The sequence below is a fragment of the Melopsittacus undulatus genome, chromosome 5 (assembly GCF_012275295.1).
Source record: "Melopsittacus undulatus isolate bMelUnd1 chromosome 5, bMelUnd1.mat.Z, whole genome shotgun sequence".
In the NCBI taxonomy this organism is placed as follows: domain Eukaryota; kingdom Metazoa; phylum Chordata; class Aves; order Psittaciformes; family Psittaculidae; genus Melopsittacus; species Melopsittacus undulatus.
In genome coordinates, this window is record NC_047531.1 from 27,859,956 (window position 1) to 27,881,465 (window position 21,510).

General features: G+C 37.1%; 1 protein-coding gene across 1 annotated transcript in view; it reads left to right on the forward strand.

Annotated features, from left to right (window-relative positions):
• Positions 1-21,510, forward strand: part of COG5 (component of oligomeric golgi complex 5) — a 193,023-nt gene that overhangs the window by 10,911 nt on the left and 160,602 nt on the right. The window lies entirely within an intron of this gene.

Consider the following 21,510-nt stretch of genomic DNA (forward strand, 5'->3'; position numbering starts at 1 on the left):
TATTGTGGTTCTTGCTATCTACTTATTGATTTGAACTGAGAAATGGTATGGACAGAGCTCATTAGTACTTTCAATTTTTTAATAACATAAAAATTCTGTAATAATAACTTGTGTTCTTTTGTGCAACAATATTTTTTATGAAGCAATTGATTTCCTGCTGGCCTGTGTTTGTATAAAATGCCTTCAGAGGCAGAAGATAGGTATGTAGTTTTTGGAAGACATTGCACTACATTCTAAGAGAAAATTATTTGCCCTGTGGCCTTTATGAAAGCTGTATGTTATACAATATACAGATACCTAATTCAGATACTGGAAGCATTCTTCTGCAGTAGCAACTAATTTACCCTGTATTTTACTGGTTTTAGGAAGAGTGATGAAATAGTTTTCGTGAAGCTCACATTCCATTGCAAGATTGTTTTCTGTACTTGAGCTAGCTTGGGTACTTCTACACTGTGCTGCAGGATGCAGTGAAGAGCATCCCGTTAGTCTTGGAGATCAGTTGTTGGTGTTGTATATGGTATCTTGCCAGCTGCTTCTCCTTTGATTTAATGGTATTCGAATTTCAGCTTCCAAAAATAGGTTGTGGGAGGGCTGAACTTATAAAAACCATTCAGAATCATCCTGAGGTTTATTGTGCATGTTTGTCACTACTGCTCTTTTTATACTGTGTAATCAAAAAATTATTAGACAATGAATTAGTCTTATAATTAGCAAGCACTGTGTTGCAAACGGGAAGTTTATATATGTGTATTTAGTGTGTCAGTCTGACTGAAGCACTGAAGCATCAATTGCAGCATTCTAAGCTAGAATAGTTTTTCTAATTTTCTATTTTTTTCTAATTTTCTGTTTTTTTCTAATTCTTTGTTTTCCTTCCGTTTTGGTCTCCCTTCAACACTTAATATATTCCTTCAGGATATATAAAGTAATGCTATCTTTTACCTACTTTATAAGTCTTGTGGGATTCATCTAAATACTAGATCTTATTAAAATGATCAGTACTGTTTAATGGTAAAACCTGAGATGTTTATCTTGTGTAGCTTTTAGGATTTAATTCTTTTAGGGGAAATGCCTTTTATTACTTCCCTTCTTCTCCCTTCCCCCATTTTTTTTCCTTTTACCATTTAAAAAAGAGCTTGTACTTTTGACAGAGTGACAGAGTCTTTTGAGTTTCTTGTTTTCATATACTTGGTGAAGCTTAGAAACGTCTGAGTAATTATTTTGGTTAAAGATGAAAGGAAACTTGTTCCCTTAGGAAGCTCTTTTGAGTTTCACCAGTCTGGGGGAGGGGGATTCAAGGCTTGTGGTCATTAGTTTAATTCTTAATTCTAGATGGTTTATGGCCTTATAAAATCCCTTGTCTACTGTAATTTCTCTCTCCCTCTCTTTTCGTGGTCTCTTTTCCTTTCTTCTCTCTCTCTCCCCCCCCCCCCCCCTTCCCTCCCTTGTCTTCTGGCTATCTGCTCTTTGTTACCCTCTGCTGCCCAGCTTGGCTGGTCTGAATTCTTATTGTCTGTGACTCCCAGCACCTGAGTGGATTGGAACACCCCCTCAGGAGTCGCTGGTGTGGTGTGTTGGAAGTGTCTGTGCTGTGTCATATTGCCGTGGCTCAGTGGGTGAGCAGATGGGGCAGCTCTGTTCAGAGGGGAGGAAAGTGTGCAGTGGCTGGATTCAAGACGCTTCAGGGTACTGCAGTGGGAGTCAGTGAGACTATAGTGTGTTGCAAGGAGGCTGGATTTTGGTATATTGCTGGGGAAGCACTGTGCTGTGCTTCTGACTTTGGAAAGCGCCGGGATGTGTGAGAGATCTGTAGGGTGGTGGTGGTATTGGGCAGGAGAGCTGTGAGGCTGTGGTGACTTGGGGTGAGGGTGTGGAAATGCTGTGCTTCAGAAAGATGGGAAATGTGCTGTAGTGCTCTGTGATATTGGGAGGGTGGAAAGCATGGGGAACAGACTCTGGGCGCTGGTTATTTGGTGGTGAGATATGAAAGCTTTGGGAGGGCTTAGGAAGTACTACATCTGGTGGCAGTAAGTAGGTGGTGGACGTGAGTGGTGTTAAAGCTTGGTATTGGATAGGGAGCTCTGTATCATGGAGGTTTGCTTTTGAATTGGGGGTCAGGGCTAAGATTAATATTAATCTGTGTTTTTAGCCAGGTATTTCTAAATATCCTTTTAGTTTCTAGTTCAGGGAAAGTTTCTTACCATTGTTTCTTACCCTTCTGGTGTACATGTGCAATGTGATTTCTGCTTGGTTGAAGTCAGCAGCACTGTGATAATACTGTGAAAGCTTTGCACTTTCTATGGTTTAATGTACCTTTCATTGCTCATAGGGTATTGTGGGTAGACTCTTGGGATAACTGGCCATTGTTTTTACATAGGGTTACATAGGGTTGTACTCTGTGTGTATGTTTGGGAGACACAAATGCCTATGTGCTCTTTTAGGTACATGTACTCCACATGTTTCCTCAACAAATCCATGTTAGTTCACTTACAGCTTTTACTCAGTTGTGTCTAGAAGTTTATTTTGCAGTGATGGGAAAAGACATGATAAAAATACAAAATACTGGAATTAGAAATATGGGTCAGTCAGAGGCACTACAAGAAACAGTAGCTTTTACTGAGAAGGGCTTTGTTTATTGGACACTTTGTTAATTGCTAGTAGTCTGCAGATCTCCAGTTTCAGTGGATAATGTTAGGAACTTTACTCTGAAAGCATCTGGTAATATTTTCACTGAGGTCTCTACTTAAAGCTAAAGTAGTTCAAAAATTCCTCTGTTTTGGATTTTAACATATTTGAAATGAGCTTTGGCGTGGTAAGAAGAGAAAACTTAGCATGTATGTATGTATGTATATATGTGTATAGATACAGGTATATAAACCCCCAAACTTTCTTCTTCACCTTGTCCACCTCTGAGCAATCTTCTTTGGGTTCTCTAGCAAAGTAGAAGCAGAACTGTGATAGTGCATTGAATAAACTATTAGCTGCTTCTCTAGTGGTGGTTCTTTATGTTATACAGTCCAATTGAGTGTACGGATAGGTAAGACAAATGGCATATTCAGATGTCCCATAGTGCCTAACGCAGTGAATTACATGCTGTATATGACACTGCTTCTTTGTGATATTTTAATACAAATATTTATGAGGTGAGAAAGAAACATTCCTAAGCAGGTTTAAACAATAGAATGTGACAAGAAAATGGTAAACTACATACAGTTGCCTTCCACAGAAGATATTTTGTAGGTATTAATTCTGCTGTCTTCTGTGTCAGTATGCAGAAGTTACTGTTGTAACTGTGGTCAGTAACTGATTGGATGAAGAGGAAAAAATTCTTAGTTATGCATCAAGTGTCCAGTTTGACTGTGGACAGGTTGTTAATTCCATCTGGCAGTTATAGAGCTAGCAATGGATTTATATCTTTTGCTTGTCGGATACCTCTAACTGATATCATCATTATTCATATAAATGCCTGGACTTATTTTAATTATAATAAATTCCTACTACTTATATAAGGTTGTAGTATAATTTATTTCACAGCAAGTGAATTTATTTGCTTGAATGACCTTGTGAGCATATAATACTTGTAGGCAGGTTCTCACAGCAGCCATAATAGTGCTCTTTTGTAAACTTGGAGTTGGGTCTGTGACTAAGCTGTGCAGCCATAAAATGAAGGGGAAGGGGTCTATTTAAATAAAGTTTTGTGTGTTTCCAATATAGAAGTTGCTCCAGGACAATACTGCCTTCCATGTAACCTATGAGAAGAAAAATAGGACTATGACCTTAATTTAAAGCTAAATAATTCTATAGGAAAAGCAAAATATTGTCAGTTACAAGACTCTAGCTAATATGGAGAAAACCCTACATATGTATTGTGTTCTTGTGGTTTAATCTCAGCTGGCAACTCAAGACCCACACAGCAGCTCACTCACTCCCTGCCTGGTGAGATGGGGGAGAGACTCAGAAGAATAACAGAGGAAACTCGTGGGTTGAGATAACAGCAGTTTAACAGGTAAAGCAAGAGCTGCACAAACAAAGCAAAACCAGGAATTCATTCTCCACTTCCCATGGGCAGACAGGTGTTCAGCCATCTTCAGGACAGCAGGGCTCCATCGCATGTAATGGTTGCTTGGGAGGACAAATGCCACCGCTACAAATGTACTGCCTTCCTTCTTCCCCAGCTTTACATGCAGAGCATAACTCCATATGTTGTGGGGTATCCCTGGGGTCAGTTGAGGTCAGCTGTCCCGGCTGTGTCCCCTCCCAGCTCCCTGGTGTGGGGAGCAGGAAAGGCCGTGGCTCTGTGTAAGCACTGCTCAGCATTAGCTAAAACACCCCTGTCTTATCAGCACTGTTTCCAGCACAAATCCAAAACATAGCCCCATATTAGCTACTGTGGAGAAAATAAACTCTACCCCGTTACAAACCAGCACAGTTCTTTATAAAGAGGGAGCAAAGTTTACACTATTATTTAGGTTTAATATGGCCATAGAAATACTTAAGGGAAAATCAAAGAAATAAAGCTCAAGTTTGATGATGCTTGTGAAGAAGCGTAGCTTGGATGCAGAAAACATAGTAAGGACATGCATGATACTGGATGAAATGTAGTTTGAACGAAGTTACTTGGCTATGCCTGGATGGAAGGCCTCTTTATAGCTGGCATAATATAGGTGGTGGTAGCCCTGTCTTCTAGAGTGTACTCTGGAATTAGTGACATCTGCACAAAGGTGACAGTGATCTTGGGCCTGAAAAATTCTCTTGTAGAGCTGAGAAAAAAAATGGACTTAGCACCTTTCTAGGGTAAAAAAGGTGGGTCATTAAATCATTTAAACAAGAAAAAACTTGGGTATAGGTGACGTGTCTGTTAGACACATCAAAATTAGAGGAAAGGGGAGGAGGAAAAGGACCTCTTCTCTACTTGCCTTAACGGGGAAAGTGTCGGTGGAATCTTGTTTTGTTCAGTATTGAGGTTTCTCTGTTTCAGTGTGCTTTTCTAGTACTCCTACTACACCTAGTAACCTGGAGTTTCCACCAAAAGGGAACACCATTGTAAAGACTGTGAAGTTATCTATAGTATTGCAGCTCATTACTAAGTTTGTGTCATATAGTAATACAAGACAATGCTCAACAAAGAGAGTTAAATTTCTTTGTGAAAATTCAGTTTCTTTTTATCTTTTGTTCTTGTGTTGTGGTAATGTCACATGGTCTGCATTTTCATCATCTTTGAAAATGCTTATGGTATGAAATATAACAAAATCCTTAAATATTTTAAGCATAAGAAATCTGTCTTTTTCTATGTCACTGTCAAAACATGGATGTATTCCATAAAAAGGAGTGTGTGTTCCTTCGTGTGCATACGTATGTGTATGAGTTTTAAGAATACAAATATAAACAATATGTATATAAATCTTAAAGTATCTCAGCTGCTTTTCAGAGTAATCTCTTTGTTCTCTGTGGTTGTCCATGGGAACTCCTGGGAGGAGAGATGAGATTCAAAACACTAGAGAGCTTGCTTTATTGGAAACAGAATCATAGAATCATAGAGTAGTTAGGGTTGGAAAGTACCTGAAGATCATCTAGTTCCAACTCCCCTGCCATGAGCAGGGACACCTCACACTAAACCATGTAACTCAAGGCTCTGTCCAGCCTGTCCTTGAACACCACCAGGAGTGGAGCATTCACAGCTTCCTTGGGCAACCCATTCCAGTGCCTCACCAACCTCACAATGAAGAATTTCTTCCTTATATCCAATATAAACTTCCCCTGTTTAAGTTTGAACCTGTTACCCCTTGTCCTATCACTACAGTCCCTAATGAAGAGTCCCTCCACAGCATCCCTGTAGGCCCCCTTCAGATACTGGAAGGCTGCTATGAGGTCTCCACGCAGCCTTCTCTTCTCCAGGCTCAACAGTCCCAACTTGCTCAGCCTGTTTCCATATGGGAGGTGCTCCAGTCCCCTGATCATCCTCGTGGCCTCCTCTGGACTTGTTCCAACAGTTCTATGTCCTTTTTATGTTGAGGACACCAGAACTGCACACAGTACTCCAAGTGAGATCTCACAAGAGCAGAGCAGAGGGGCAGGATCACCTCCTTTGACCTACTGGTCACGCTTCTTTTGATGCAGCCCAGAATACAGTTGGCTTTCTGGGCTGCAAGCGCACACTGAAGCCGGCTCATGTTAAGTTTCTCATCAACCAATCTGTAGCTCTGCCTGGGATTGCTCCGACCCAGGTGTAGGACCTTGCGCTTGTCATGGTTAAACTTCATGAGGTTGGCATCAGTTCACCTTATGAGCATATCAAGGTCCCTCTGGATGGCATTCCTTCCCTCCAGCATATCAACAGAACCACACAGCTTGGTGTCATTGGCAAACTTGCTGAGAACGCACTCAATCCCATTGTCCATGTCAGCGACAAAGATGTTGAACAAGACCAGTCCCAACACAGATCCCTGAGAGACACCACTCGTTACTGGTCTCCAGCTGGACACTGAGCCATTGGCCACAACTATTTGCGTGCAGCCATTCGGCCAGTTCTTTACCCACTGATTCTTTCACCTATAAAATTGATGTCTCTCCAATTTAGAGACAAGGATGTTGTGTGGGACAGTGTCGAATGCTTTGCACAAGTCCAGGTAGATGATGTCAACTGCTCCACCCCTGTCCATCAGTTCCACAGCCCCATCATAGAAGGCCACCAAATTGGTCAGGCAGGATTTCCCCTTAGTGAAGCCATGCTGGCTGTCACCAAGCACCTTGTTATTTTTCACGTGCCTTAGCATGCCTTCCAAGAGAATCTGCTCCCAGATTTTGCCAGGCACAGAGGTGAGACTGACTGGTCTGTAATTCCCCAGGTCATCCATTTTCCTCTTTTTGAAAATGGGGGTTATATTTCCCTTTTTCCAGTTGTCAGGAAGTCCACCTGACTGCCACGATTTTTCAGATATGATGGACAGGGGCTTAACAACTTCATTCTCCAGCTCCTTCAGGACCTGCGGATGGATTTCATCAGGTACCTTGGACTTGGGCACATTCAGGTTAAGATGATCTCAAAACAGATCCAGATTTATTTTATAAATAAAATAGAGCTATTTTATTTAGACAACTCTAACTTGACTTCCTTAAGCAAAGAAACTCTAGAACAGGTAGATTATTTGTGGGAATCTAAACTATAAAATACTATTAAATGGTAGGCCACATAAGATTTACAAATAATAAATCCTGTTTAACTAACTGTATTTTCTTTGTTGGCAGCCTAACAAGTCTGAGGGCTAGAGAGGTCAATGGCTGTGTTGTAGTTCGATTTAAACAGAGCTCTTGACATGTTACCACACATCAGCAATATAATCCAGATAAAAATGGTGTGTAATGAATGCAGACATTTTGAGAAAGCTGTACCCCAGTGATGGCCAAAATCTGTCATCAGTTGCTCACTGTTACCCAGCAATATCTCAAGTGGGGTTTTGTTGAAATGTATTCTGCAGCTGGCTAGTGTTTTCGTTAATGATTTGAGTGATGTAATATGGTATATCCTTATTAAATTTACAAGTAATAATCAAGCAGAGAAGAATGGGAAGTATGCTGGGAAACAGGATTAAAATGAAGAATATTCTAGCATGCTGGAGATTCATCTTAAGTGAACTGGTTTCATTTCTCTTTCAGACAAGTGCAAAGTCCTAGCAATAAATAATTGTAGTTAGCAGCAGAAATAGGAGAAATGAGTGTGTGGGTAACAGTTGTGCAGAGACTTCATAGTTCCTCACAAATGGAGTGCAAGTCACTTGTTCCATTTGTTTTGTAGCAGCATGACATTTTTGGCAATGAAATTTGTAGTGATCTTTATAAGGACAGGTGTTTTGTGCAAGACACTGAAACTAATCTTTTGTTCATGCTTCAGCTGGAGTGTCAAGATCCTTTTGAGACACCTCATTCAAGAAAGATGTAGGTTAATTGTGTAGAGTCCTAAGTACAGTAGTAATGAAGGCTGAAGTCTCAGGGATGGGCTGTCAGCAGAGGAGCTGAAAGCTTGTGGAACTTTGTTTTGGAGAAGAGGGGTCTACGAGGCAGAGTAACATTCTTCAGGTAAATAAAAGTTTTTCAAATGGGAAGGGAATAAATGCCTCTCCATATCTGCTGTGATTGAAACAGTAAGTTATGGGCCTGAAATGAAGCAAGGAAAATTGTTACCTAAAATGTTAGGAACAGTTTCTGCCAGTAATAGTCATTTTAGGGGAGCTATGAAGTCAGTATTTGAAGCTTTTTTTAAAAGCAGTTAGACAAAGCATGTACCAGGAATAGAGACAGGTGATTTTGCCTTGAAGCAGGAGGACTGAGTAAGCTGATCTGCTACGAATTGTTGCTTTGTTTCTCTCAGGGATGCTTGCCTCCCTCCCACCCCACAATAATAAATGTATTATAGAGAAGTTTCAGGGTTTGGTGGGTTTTTGGTGATGTGTGTATTTTTGTTTGTTTTGTTTTCTTTTAGTTGGATTATTTGATGTTAAATTTACTTTGCACAAGTCCGTTTGTTGGGCAGTGTGCCCAGACATCTCCTGGAATATTAGGACAGTGTGACTGGAAAATTCATGCCGTCACTTTAGTTCAGCCTCTTATAACTCCTTCAGATGAAATAAATAAATCTCAAAGACCTTCAACTCACTTCTCTGCCACAATTACTCTCTTCTGGTTGTGACCGCCATTCAGGTTAAATTCACACAGTTCATCATGTTACTGGAGTGCTGCAAAAATTGACCCTCAAAAACTATTATGTCAGTATTCTGTAGCAGAACGCAGTAAGCAAGAAAAGGAAGGTGATAGATACTGTGTGAATGTAAGTGTTGTGTATCTATTTTTTTTTTCCTTTGCAAGGAAAGAAGGCAGGCTCTCCATTTCTCAGTGACCCAGCTGTTTTTAGGAAAAGAGTTAATTTACTCCTGTAAGTTTTTAATATTTGGGAATGATGATTAATACTGTTTTGTGTTTATCAAAATCCTGAAGACTGCTAGTTGGTGTTCAGGAAACAACAGCTCTAATTTGTTGAAAACTTTTTTCAGTAGTCAGTTTTATACCATTATCCATATCTATTGCAAGTTGGAATTACGTGTACCTTTGTTTCCAAAGTGTGCCTTGTTAATTGAATATTAAACCAGTGTAAATAACCTGACTAAAACACTGAGAGTTACTCTAAAGTGACTGCAGGTTGTCACTGTAGCTGTGTCACTGTGGCTGACTGTAGTATTTGTCCTTCAAGTTAAATATGGTTGTACAAAAATTGTCATTTTAACTGCTGCAGTATTTGAAGTAATGTCAGATATCTGTACACATGTATTACTAAACTTGCAATGGTAACCTGTCTGAACACCTGCCATAGCTAATATGGCAGTTGTCTTTCACTGCTGCCTTCTCCCCATATCATATTCAGCAATGAGCTCATCTTTTTTCTATTCCAGACAAAAATTTGGAGTGTACATTAGCCAAGCCAGATCTTGTGCTGACTGCAATTAGAGTGAAGAAGGACTTGGTTACTGTCATGTCAGTGAGGTCTTTCACTTCTGGTACACAGAACAGAGAGATTTGTTGACATTAATATTGCCATGCACAGTTTCTCCTAAGAATCAACATACATCAATCTGGAGAAAAATTTGCTTTCATGATGCTTTTGCTTTGGGATTTAGATATATTACAATTTACTGCCTTGTGCAAGACCTAGTGTCCTCCAAAATAATATAGCATATGTCTGTGTAGTAGAATGCACTGTTCTGTAGGGGTAAGTGAACTGATTTGATTAATAGAAATTACACAGCCACGCTAGCATGATGCTTCGCCTGGGGTAATTAGTCCTGCTGGGAATGACTGAATTGTATTATTGGCTCAGAGCCATCTGCATTATTTTCGAATGCCACTGCTTCAGGTGGTGCATCTGCATCCATACCAAGTGCAAATATCTTGCTAAAACATTTTTCTTGAGTCCCTGGTGGTGTTAGCAGAAACACTGCCAGACCTTCACTGGAATTGTTTGGGCTAAAATATACTGTGCCTTTCTGTAGTAGAGTGTAGTCTCTATGTTCTTCATTTTCACGTTGTTCCTTTCAGTTGAGTTGTTTTTCTGTATAGTTTTGTTTTTCATGAGTCTCTGTTACCACAAGATGGAAAATTTTTCAAAAGTTGTTGTACAAAGTTTTATTTGTAGTATTCCAGAGCCAAAAATCCTCCCTGGTGAGAAGGCTGAGCAGATACACAAATAACTTAAAAGCCCTAATATTTGTAGCTTTAAAATAGAGTTATGTACTCACTTTAAACTGAAAACTCTTTTTTATATTAAAGCTTAATTTTTCCAAAATCAGACTTACAAAATATTTTGAAAATAAAGAGAAATTGTTCACAAACATGAAGCCAGGGTCACATGTGAAATACATACAGAATACACTATCAGACCTGCTCTTCTTCATCTCTGGTAAAAACTGAAAATGATGACCTGTGATTATCTGTGTATGGTTAATAGTGCATTTAATCACAATATAATGGTATAATGTATAATAAATATATATATATGCACACATCAGATATTATGTTTCTCATGGATAATAGTGGTTGTTGTGTGACAGATATACTGCAAAATAATTTTTCTTTATTGTGATGATGTTGATAGAACCATTCAGCTTACATTCATACAGCAGGGGCAATTGATATTATTTTATACATTGATAAAGAAAAAGAAAAAAGTGTATTTGGAATGCTCTAATTTACTATGTTTAGCAAGATTCTGTTTTTTTTAGCTGATCTGTTTATTCAAGCAAAGGAGTGCTGTGAAAGCTATGGGTAGTTAGTGCTAGCAAAAAATCCTTGTGGTGACTAAGAAGGTCTTGGGGTTTTCTTAGTGTTGTTCCTGGCTTCGTGTTTGCCAAAGTCATTACTTGATTTATTGTAAATTAACATAAAAGGAAGAACTATTTAAGCTTTTGCTATGTTGTGTTGTTTCATGTATTATGCGGTACAACCAAATATTTTGTTTAATGAGTGTAAAAACTAGTCCTTGTTCTCTTTGTTAGTTGCTATACCACCCATTTCTCTCTCTGTTTAAATTATGCATACAGCAATCTTGTTCTAGGCATTCTTATTTTGTGCTGTCTTTACCTTTTATGCAGAGTTAAGGAGCTTCTGTGGAGATTAATTTATTTCTTGTTGGCTTTTGAATAAAGAAAAAGTCTTCATGGTATGTAACAAGTTCATTAATATGAACTGTTCACTTTAAGATACTGAATTAATGTGTTTATAATAAAATTACTTGCAAAACTTAATACAATTTTTTATTAGTTAGAGGCTAATAGTGTCAGACCTCTTTATCCTCTTTGAGCAAAGCAGATAGAACATACAGAACATTAACTATCAAATTGCATTGTGCTGTGGTTAGGATTCCTGGCTTGGAAACCTCATGTTAGACAAATCTTTTTATGTAAATAGTTGGTATGTTTTACTTAATCTCTTGCACGTATTCTATTTCTAACAATTTTAAGTAGAAGATACTTGATAATTACACACACCTGAGAGAAAAGACTAAGTTTGAATTGATCCAAGAAAAAAGAACCTGTTGGAATTTTGGTTTTCAACATAACCTTTTAATTAGTAGGGGTTGAATTTACATTTCCTCAGGTTTTTAAAAGTTTGGTTTCTGTTGATGTAGCTTCATTGTAGTTTCATTGCTGTGTCACTGTTATCTGAAGTCCTAACTGTTCTGATATCTCAAAATATAATTTTCTTTATGCATTCAGTTCTAGAAAATGAATCCACATATAATTGTAACAGTGGCTTATCTTGATGTCTTGTTTCCTTTAAAAGACCATAAACATGTTTCAAATTTGCCATATTGAGTGAATTATGGAACTATTTTTTCATGTTAACATTAATCTAACTTCTGGTTTTGATGAGATTAGTCTTTTAGCTATAATACTCGAAGAATTTGATTTTGCTCTATTATTAAGTGTTTGGTAATTTTAGTCCCAGATATAGAGCTTGTCAGTGCTGTATGTCAGTGAACTTAAATGTGTGATTCTAAAATCTGAAAGCTATACTTTCATTGTGTTTCTCTAATTACAAAATTTGCCTTCTGCTGTCTTCTCAAAGTATCCCAGTAGAGTAGCAAGGATGTATACCATATCTGTTTCTGTTTTGCTGTTAAGGAATACTTGTTCCCCACCAGAAGGATGGTATGGCACCTGATAAAGGTGTTTGGACCTTGTTTTTTGCTTTACCCGTTGACTGTTTATTTTTGTGATTTTTAGCTAGGATGTGTTATGAAAGTAGAGGTATGAAGGAATTTGGAAGAACCAGGAACATAGATAATATTGTAGTTGTGAATGCTTGTGTTTAGCCAAATACAGGATACATACAACTTCAGAGGTTTTTCATGATTTCTTATATTTCTTTGGAACAGTTACATTGTGAAACTAATACACATCTAAGTGCATGTTTGAGTTTTGAGACAAAGTATTCTGTTACTGAATAGTCAGACTTTTAAAATAAACTACATAATTAAAAGTAGAAATGAAAGCTAGGGCTTTCTGTTTCCAAGTGACATACGAAAATTATCGACACCCAGACATATCTGCAAGCTTTGTCTGCCTTTGAATGTGGTCATTTTTTGTGCACTGACTTTAAAGCCTGTTTCAGTTAAAAATAAAATCAGGCACACCAAAGATGAGAATTACTTTTTGGCTGAGAGAGAAGGAAGAGGGAGGTCAGCTGTAAATGCCTGAAAGATCATCTTTTTACACCTTGTGAATTATCAATACATTGTAAAGTGTAAGAACTTCTGGCAAGAGTTTGAAAATAATTTATAGTGTATTTTGCATCTTACATAAACAAAGAAGTTATCCACTCACATGTGTCTGTTCATGGAAAGAAAGGCAAGTTGGATTACATAATTTAAAATAGAAGTGAATGCACAGTTATCAGCAAAGCAGGGAGATGTCATCTCTAAGTGGTGGTGAATTCTCACTCTGTTTCTGTAGGTATAGAAGTTTTAAGTAGGCAGTTAAAAGCTAGGGCTCAGTACTAGAGACACTAGTACTCAGAGACACTAACAACTACTATGGAAAAATTAGGTTATGTAGAGTTTGACACCATTTACAGCTAGAATGGTACATTTGAAAGAGCATGGATCTGGGTGTCCTGCTCTGTGTGGAGGTTCTACAAGGAGATGACAATTATACATTTCAGGAAGGTCTGAATATGCACTGTCTGAAGCTCTGGTAGGAATTAGCATTTATAACTTTCTCTGTTCTCTTTCTTTCCTGAGCACTTACATACTTGGAAATTCAATAGTAAACTGCAGACTAGTTCTCCCAGAACCACAGTAATGATCTCTAAGGTGATCAGACTCAGTGGTGTGAGTTAAATAGATAATCAATTCCCCATGGAAAGGTGTGATGTCACATATTTTTTTGTTAGGGAAGTTGGCTGGGGGTAGCTGAGAAGATGTGTGTTTGTTTTGTTGCATCCAGTGGTGAAGTTTATTGTTGAGCGGTTGAGGAAATAACACCAAGAAGCAGTTAATAATTGAAATTTTTTCTTTCTGCTGGGACTGAAGCATTCGCTAGTGCATAACCTGGTGGTTGTACTGAACAAGAACATGTTTAGTTATAGAATCATAGAATAGTTAGGATTGGAAAGGACCTCAAGATCATCTAGTTCCAACCTCCCTGCCATGGGCAGGGACACCTCACACTAAACCATATCACCCAAGGCTTCATCCAACCTGGTCTTGAACACTGCCAGGGATGGAGCATTCACAACCTCCCTGGGCAACCCATTCCAGTACCTCACCACCCTAGTTCAGAAATAACACTTCAGTATTGTGTGTCTAAGAAAAGAGATTATATTTTTTACTTTTTGAATGAATTCAGAAATAGAGTGCAAGAGAATAGAAGTGGATGAAATGGACAGGTAACTTGTGATTACCAAGGAAAATAAGTGAGCATTTCATTAGAATGCTCATTAGAAGATCAAATCATGGTGGTAGCAAATCATGTTTGGAAAATTTCATTGGGGGTTAATAGAATGACAGGTTACAGTAGAAGTATCTGTAAATGCATATAGATCAGAGAAGCCAGCTAACGAAATCCAAAAGATGTTACTTTTAAAACCCACTGAATTAAACCATAAAAATGGAAGCATTGCAGACTAAGCATGTTTCTGAGATGCATGGAAGAGTGGTATTGGAAACCTGGACTATTTGTCCTCAATGGACAGTGGTGAAAGATCACCAGTTTCTAACACAGGAATTAACAACAAGGAGAAATATTATTTTGGATTCTCTTATAAAAAATAAACTTACCATATTTGGGAGCCCCATGTTCTCTGAGTGGCAAGTCATGATGCATAGGGCAAACTGAGAATAGACCCAGTGTTTAATGTTTTATTTTTAAAATAGTTAATTTTCCAGTACAGAAGATCTTCTGTTCACTAGTTTGGACAAAACTATTTAAACAAAGTTGAAAGTAAAAAGCTTACTGAGAAGACTACCTTAAATCGTGAATTATTGGCTTTTTGGCAATCAAGAAGGAGGGCAGTCCTTGATAAAAGCTGTTCTAATGTAGTGTCAAAGCAAAGACAACAACTAGAACTGGGAAATAGTGTATGAACACAACTGAATGCATTGCAGGTGTATAGATATGTTAAAGTTAAAATACTGAAGAAAATTCTGTGGTTGGCAGGAACCAAAAAGACACCTATTATGGAATAATCTTACTAATATGCAGGTTTCCAGATTGTTCATAAAGATTTAGAATAGGAGGGTTTTCCAGTAAATGTTCTTGCCTTATTTTTGGTGGTGGGGTAATTTATTCTGTCAAAAAGTAAGGATACCTTCTAGTCCAATGATAATTAAGAAGGATGTTATACAAATATGCTTACTTCCCAGAGCCATTCATTTGTAACTCCTTACTGAAAAGGAAGGGTAAAGTCCAGCTTGTGTTGTTGCGACATTCAGAAGCATAAACAGGGTATTTCTGTTGAAGTCAGTCAGTTAGACTCAAAAGTTATTATAGAAAAATAGTAGAGAAGTTGAATTAATTTGAAAGAATTCAGGGCTGTAAACCTGAATTAATGATAGTCAATTACCTTGTTATGGACAATAAGTGTTTTCAAACAAATTTGTGTGTTTTGATTACTTAGTTGATGCAAGAAATTGTTTAGATGCATTATAGATATATTTTAGGTGCATAATCTACAATTTAGATGACTTAAATCTTCCTTAAGTTATCGTTCTCTTAAGTAAGTATGTAGATAAGCCATCCTCTTGCTACTCACAGTTGCTCTGCATTCTTCCTAGATGATTTTGTTTCTAGGGGAGCTGGAAGACAGGAACAGAGGTAAGTAAAGTAGCGGTAGTTTTCTGTGGGTGTACACCTCAGATTAAGGCAGACTACTGGAGGAGAAGCAGCTGTAAATGGGCAGAGCATCTTGAATGTTCAACACATACACATAATATGCTTTTTAAATAAAAAAACACCCCAAAACAACAAAATTTCTGTAAAGCACTGGAATTGTACTGCATCCATGCTGGGGTTGCTTTATCAGTGTTGTTTCTGTTTTAGCATTCATGAAGCTATGTTAGGCAAATCTGTACTTCTGCAATTGGCATAGGGTGTTGTGCTTTACAGATAAAAACATAGCTTTGTGGTTACCTGTGAATAAATGCAATTATACATGTCACAGCAGGAGATTGAATGTGCTTTTTTTCCTTGAAGACTGGAGAAGTGCATTCATGGGGAGAAAATAAAGGGTCGCAGAAGGGCTCCATGATTAGCAGAGAAAGAAATGACAAGAGCTAAGGACTGGAAAATGAAGCCTGGCAAATTCAGAAGTATAAAATAATTGAAAAATGAGATTGTATACACAATTCTGTTGTAATTCCTCAAGTAAATACTGGTTGCTCAAATCATAAACATATCAATTTTAGCTTGTTCATTTATAGCTAGTGAGCTAGTTCAGGTTAAAAAAATCTAACCAAATAGCTGTGAAAAGAAGACTGAAGTCTGTGTTCAGGTCATGCATGGAAGCCACTATTCCTGTAACTGTCATTTCTGCATTGCCTTCAGAATCAGTGAAGGTGTTGCTGTGTGTAATACAAAGTAAGTTGTACTGCAGGATAAGATGTAATCCTTGCACATAGGAAACAGCTTTAAGAACAGGCTGTTTTCACAGGAGTAGTTTGTTCCTTTTTTCTCCCAACTCATGGACGTAATTTTTTAATATTAGTTTAACAAGAATTTTACGGACTTTTCTCAGAGTTTGAAAAGTAAAGTAGTCCAGTCTTTTTACTTGTTTATTATTCAGGTCCAACCTTCTATTGCTCATGGGCACTAAATCTGATTAATGGCTTTATATCTTAAAGGTAGACCCTTTTCAGCTGAAGAACAGCATGGTCTCCTATCTATTCTGTCATTTCAGGGAAGTACGAGAAGGTCTTATTGAATGAAGCCTCATTAAAAGAAGGAACATCCTATTACATACTGTTTCTTTGGCAGATTGTCTACAATTCCAAAGACTTCCCACTTTCGGAACAAAATTGTGGCATAAGGAAGTCTCAGTGACTGAATCAAAAGTTCCTGCTTTTATTCCACTTTATTTAAACTGCTTCTGGAATGTTCTCTATAAGCTGTACAATTGAAGCAGGATTTGGCAGAAGTTTCTGAAGATACTAATCTTTTTAAAGGTGTCTTTAACTTGTATTGATGTGCACTTTTTTGTGCTTTACCCATGTTTGCTGTGACTACAGATGAGCTATATAGCTCCATTTCATATTTATGAGCCTCATAGGTTAAAATTATTAAACTTCAATGTTTGTTCCTATTTAAATGTAGAAAATGAAGTGATTCAATCAGTTTGCAAATTTCTTCTGATTTGATGTTTGGTAACTGTTCAGAAGATGAATTTATAATTCAAGTAACACTCTTGTTTTTATTACATGCAAATATGCTGCTAGAAAGTCTGTTGTATCTGGGAAAAAAAAAGGTTTCATGAAGTACCTTACCGATTGTAGCAGCAGCACATACATTTGCTAAGTCTTCATATTTTAGCTTTCCTGTGGTATGTATATGTGCAGTTGTGTGGTATTTTTGGGAAACACAAAAAATTAGTTTTCCATTAAAGTTCTTTTTGGTTTAGGCATAGAAGCCACTCTTGTTGCTGAACCACATAATCATGTTAAAACCTTCCCTAAAACCTGCCCCCTGATTTTTATTACATCTTTTGTTTCATTTATTCTGTTCTCATTCACTAATAGGTTTTACTAGCTATGAGAGCTGTGAGCAAGAAGAATTGATCTTCCTCATTATTCTTAAGGTATTTTACAACAGCAGTGCTCACATTCATGTTTTGTGTAGATACGTACATGACAAATAATTTTCCTTTGCCATTTTCATTTCCCTTATGCACTTTTTCAGCACACTGTTAAATACAACCTAGTGCACAAAGCATCACTGATACTTTTGATAATTTACTAATGTGGGGAGCTGTCCTTTTTTTCCTGCTTCTCCCTTCTCTGTTTATTTGTGTCAGGGATTTATGAAAAATATCTTGAAATAAGAACTGGAAGAAAACCATGGTGCAGAGTAGCAGTAGGTTGTTATCAGTTATTCTTCTTCCCCTTTTTCCCCACCACTGATTGAATTAAAATTGAGTTTGATTTGAAGTAACATCTCACAACAGATTGTGAGAGATCCTAGTACAGTTGAAAGTAAAGCTGTGCTAATATTGCTCTGCTAATAACAATCTGACATAGCCAGAGTGACAGATTTTACAGCAATGTTGTTTCAGCAGTGACATTGATTTGTTTATCAGATATGGTATCAAGTTAAACTGTTGCAAGATAGGGTAGGAAGTTAAGAGATCATAGCAGGGTAACAGAAACCAAAAGAGTATTTCCAAAAACCTAGCTTGGAAAGGAAACAAGGGCGTGCTGTTTGCCAGCAGCTTTGTGCCGTCAGCCTGCCTGCCTGCTTGCCTGACTGTGCAGTGTCAGGAATCAGAATGAGGATGTAGAAATAGTTACATTCAAAGGATATAAATAATTCAAACTATAAAGAATAAAATTTGTTTTAATAATTTCAATCTCTATGCTTGTCACAGAACTTTCACTGTACTTTGTGGTGGGTTTTTTTAAACTGAATTTCCTTTCATTGTGTGAGAATTTCTTTGTAAAATGGAAAAACAGCTGATATGGAAATCTATAAAGTAAATAGGAAGTTCTCTTCCATTCTGAATCAATTTATAATAATCGCTGAAGTGTAATTTTAGCAGAGAACATAAGGATTTCTAATGGTGTTTCTCCTTCAATTTATTACTCTACAAAAATAATTAAATTAAGATAAAGATGCAGTAACTGGAAACACACTCTGGTAGTGAAACACACTCAAAGCATCAAGACAGATCAAAGTGATCTGACCAGTACTGATTTGAGGGAAAATTCAATAGCATTATTTGAAATTTATTACTGGCAACAGACATCTAATAGCATTTTGTTTTCATGTCTGTTTTTGCAACACATGTACTCTGTATGTGCTTTGTACTTGGTGAAATTCATAGCTTATCTGTAGGAAAAGAGGTAGTAGAATAATTCTTGCTCTCAGTTTGCCTGTTATTCTGTGTATAATTTGTTAAATCAAAACCTTTTCTGGAGTTGCTAATCATGTTGTTCTCCCCTCTCCTGGCAATTTTGGCAAAACCACATATCACACTTGAACATAAGTTCTTATTGTAATCTGAAAAATAAGTTTAACATTCTTACTGTGACAGGTTGCATGTTGCCCTCCACCTTTCTGTGGTCCTGGTGACTGTAGCTTCCTTACATCAGTTCCTTCAATCTTGTGCCCTTTTCCTCTTGACCTACACTCTCTACCTACTTCACATCCTTCTTTAGTATTCATTGGGTATGAGTCAATTTTGATTTTTATCTTAGTCAGCTATTATGTCTGGTTTTTATTTTGTTTTCTTTTTTTTTTTCTCCAGACACATCCCCCCCTCAGCAAAACAAACTGCAAATCCTGTGTTTAATTTTGCTTCTTGAAATGCACAAATGTTTTATGAAGTAGAAAAAGAAGAAAGTAATTAGAGTCAGCTTCTTCTCTACTGTTGGTGTAAGACATAAATTCAGTGATACTGCAGCAGTGTTTGAAGTAGGAGTGGAATTTGGCTCTTACAAGCTGGAAGGTTTTAAGACAGAAGCTCATTATCCTTAGCTATATGTTAGAGGTATTTTGTTTGAACAATGTGAGAGGGAAGGGTAAGTTTGTGTATTATTTATTTTTATACTACTTTGAAGCTTTGCTAAAGAATGCTGTATTCTCTCCTTTTAAAAGAGTTTAGTGACCGTCAGTAACTAAAACACTTTCTTCAGAGGAAACAAGCATATGTCTAAAATATGCAGCTATCAAAGAATTCTGATGACTAGCACATACACTGATGTTGAAAAAGAGCTATAATGTGCATTGTGGTGTGATATACGTAATAGCTATCAGAGCAGAAATAAATCATCTTTGTGCCCAGGTAAATTATGTAGCTTGTTGAACATATTATTTCATTTTAATTAATGAAGTGTGGGGTATAATGCAGAGACTACTCTTACAGTATAGTTCAGAGATACCCTTATAAAAACCCCATCTGTATAAATAAAAAATTGATGCTAATGTTGAACTCCACTTTTGGTGTGTATGGCTACATAATAATTATGTATTATGTGCATGTGTGTATATAGGTAATAATGAAGGAAGAGAGGTGTATTGATCTAATATGTGTCTGGATGCATACATTTTTAATCTAATATATTTAGAAATCATTGAAGTGATTCCTAGTCCCCTGGTGCTAATGAAGTAAACAGAACTTCTGACCATATAGCAGTGCCTTGTAATCTGTAAAAATTGTTGCCAGCTTGAAACTTGATATTTGTGATGTATTTACATTTCTGTTTCACTGGTTTGTGAAAGTGCGTTAAGGTGTGATTTTTTAATATTCTAATTGATACTGGCACTGTACTCAGCTTTTCTGTATTTTTAGTGTGGGCTAACCTCGTTTTACAATGTAAAATTGAATGGAAATGCATTTGAAGTTGAAAGACGACATAGTCAGGTAACAGCTAACACATTAGAGACAGAGAATGTATGCAAACTGGTGGTGACTGCTTGTGTTTCTGAGAGGTGTTTTCTAGAATTAGTATTTTTAGAGTCCTGTGCAATTCTGCTTGCCTCAGGCAGAGTGGTGTGAAATGTAGTTGAACTAATGACTCATGGTAGTGAGATCATTTTTAAGAACGTAGTGGGCTTCTTATTGTACAATACTATGGCATGTATTTGCCCTTTTTTCTCCAGTGATGCTGCCTCTTTATGTTTTTTTTTTTCAGTCTGTCTGACAAGCACCCACGGCACACTTTCATATCCCTCCTAAAAATCCTCTTCTCTATCTGTAGGATATTCAGTGTTCCTTCATTTGTTACTCTTTATTTTGCCTTGTCTGTGTTAAATCTGTCATCTCTGTGGTACAGATCATGTATGATTCTGTTTTATAATGAATCTTGCATGAACATAGGATTGCATATGTTCTTTCTTGTATCATTGCCTATTCTATGCAGAATTTTCTTTGGCAGACCTTGAAGTGCACTCCAACGTAGTATAAGTACATTTTTTTGTTTAATGAAAGATGAAGAATAGTAAATGTAATGATGAACTTGCTTTATTCTTAAAGGCAATCAATTGCTGTGGTCAACATAGCCTTTAAAACCTGACTCCATCTCTTTTGACTAATTCCTAGCCTGCAATTTCTCTTTGTTATGGAGTACGGCTTAATTGAATATGACTTGCTAATGAATGAGCTTTTAACACAAAAATATGTAGTTCTTGAAGATTTATCAAATTTTAAAAGGTAAAGTCATGTTGTCAGGAAACCATTCACGTCTGAAAGCTTTTCTTAAATGCTTATTTCAGATAAGGATATGATGTAAGTTTATTCAGCTGTTGTGGTCATAATTTGTTTTTGTCTTCTTAAATAAATGAATAGTATTTTTGTTGGAAGATAAGTAATCAGTGAAATCGTATTATGCCATTAACTCCAGAGATTCCACTTTCTCCTTCAGTGTTCAGAGGACAGCTAAGCAGAGAAAGAAAGAAATGTTACAAAACCAGAAAAAATAATACTTCCTGCTTATTTTTTTGGGGTACATCTCTTTTCAGAAGAGCTCACTCTTGAAAGAATGCTTCTGAAGTGACAAATTTGGAGCATATGGGATTAAAAACCCCAAAAGTTTCTTGTGTAAAACCAGTAAATTTACTCCCCCCCGTAACCTCTCAAATAGATGAAGGATTGTAATTCTTGTAGGAACATAGTGATAGCCTGGATGAAATCAACACTATAAGTGGGTACAGTTGAATGCAGTGTTGTTGGGCTAGCTTTCAGAAAAAAGCCAGTGAAATGATTTGTTAATATATGTTACACAGTAATTTTAGATATTGAATTAGATAATAAAATTTGTAG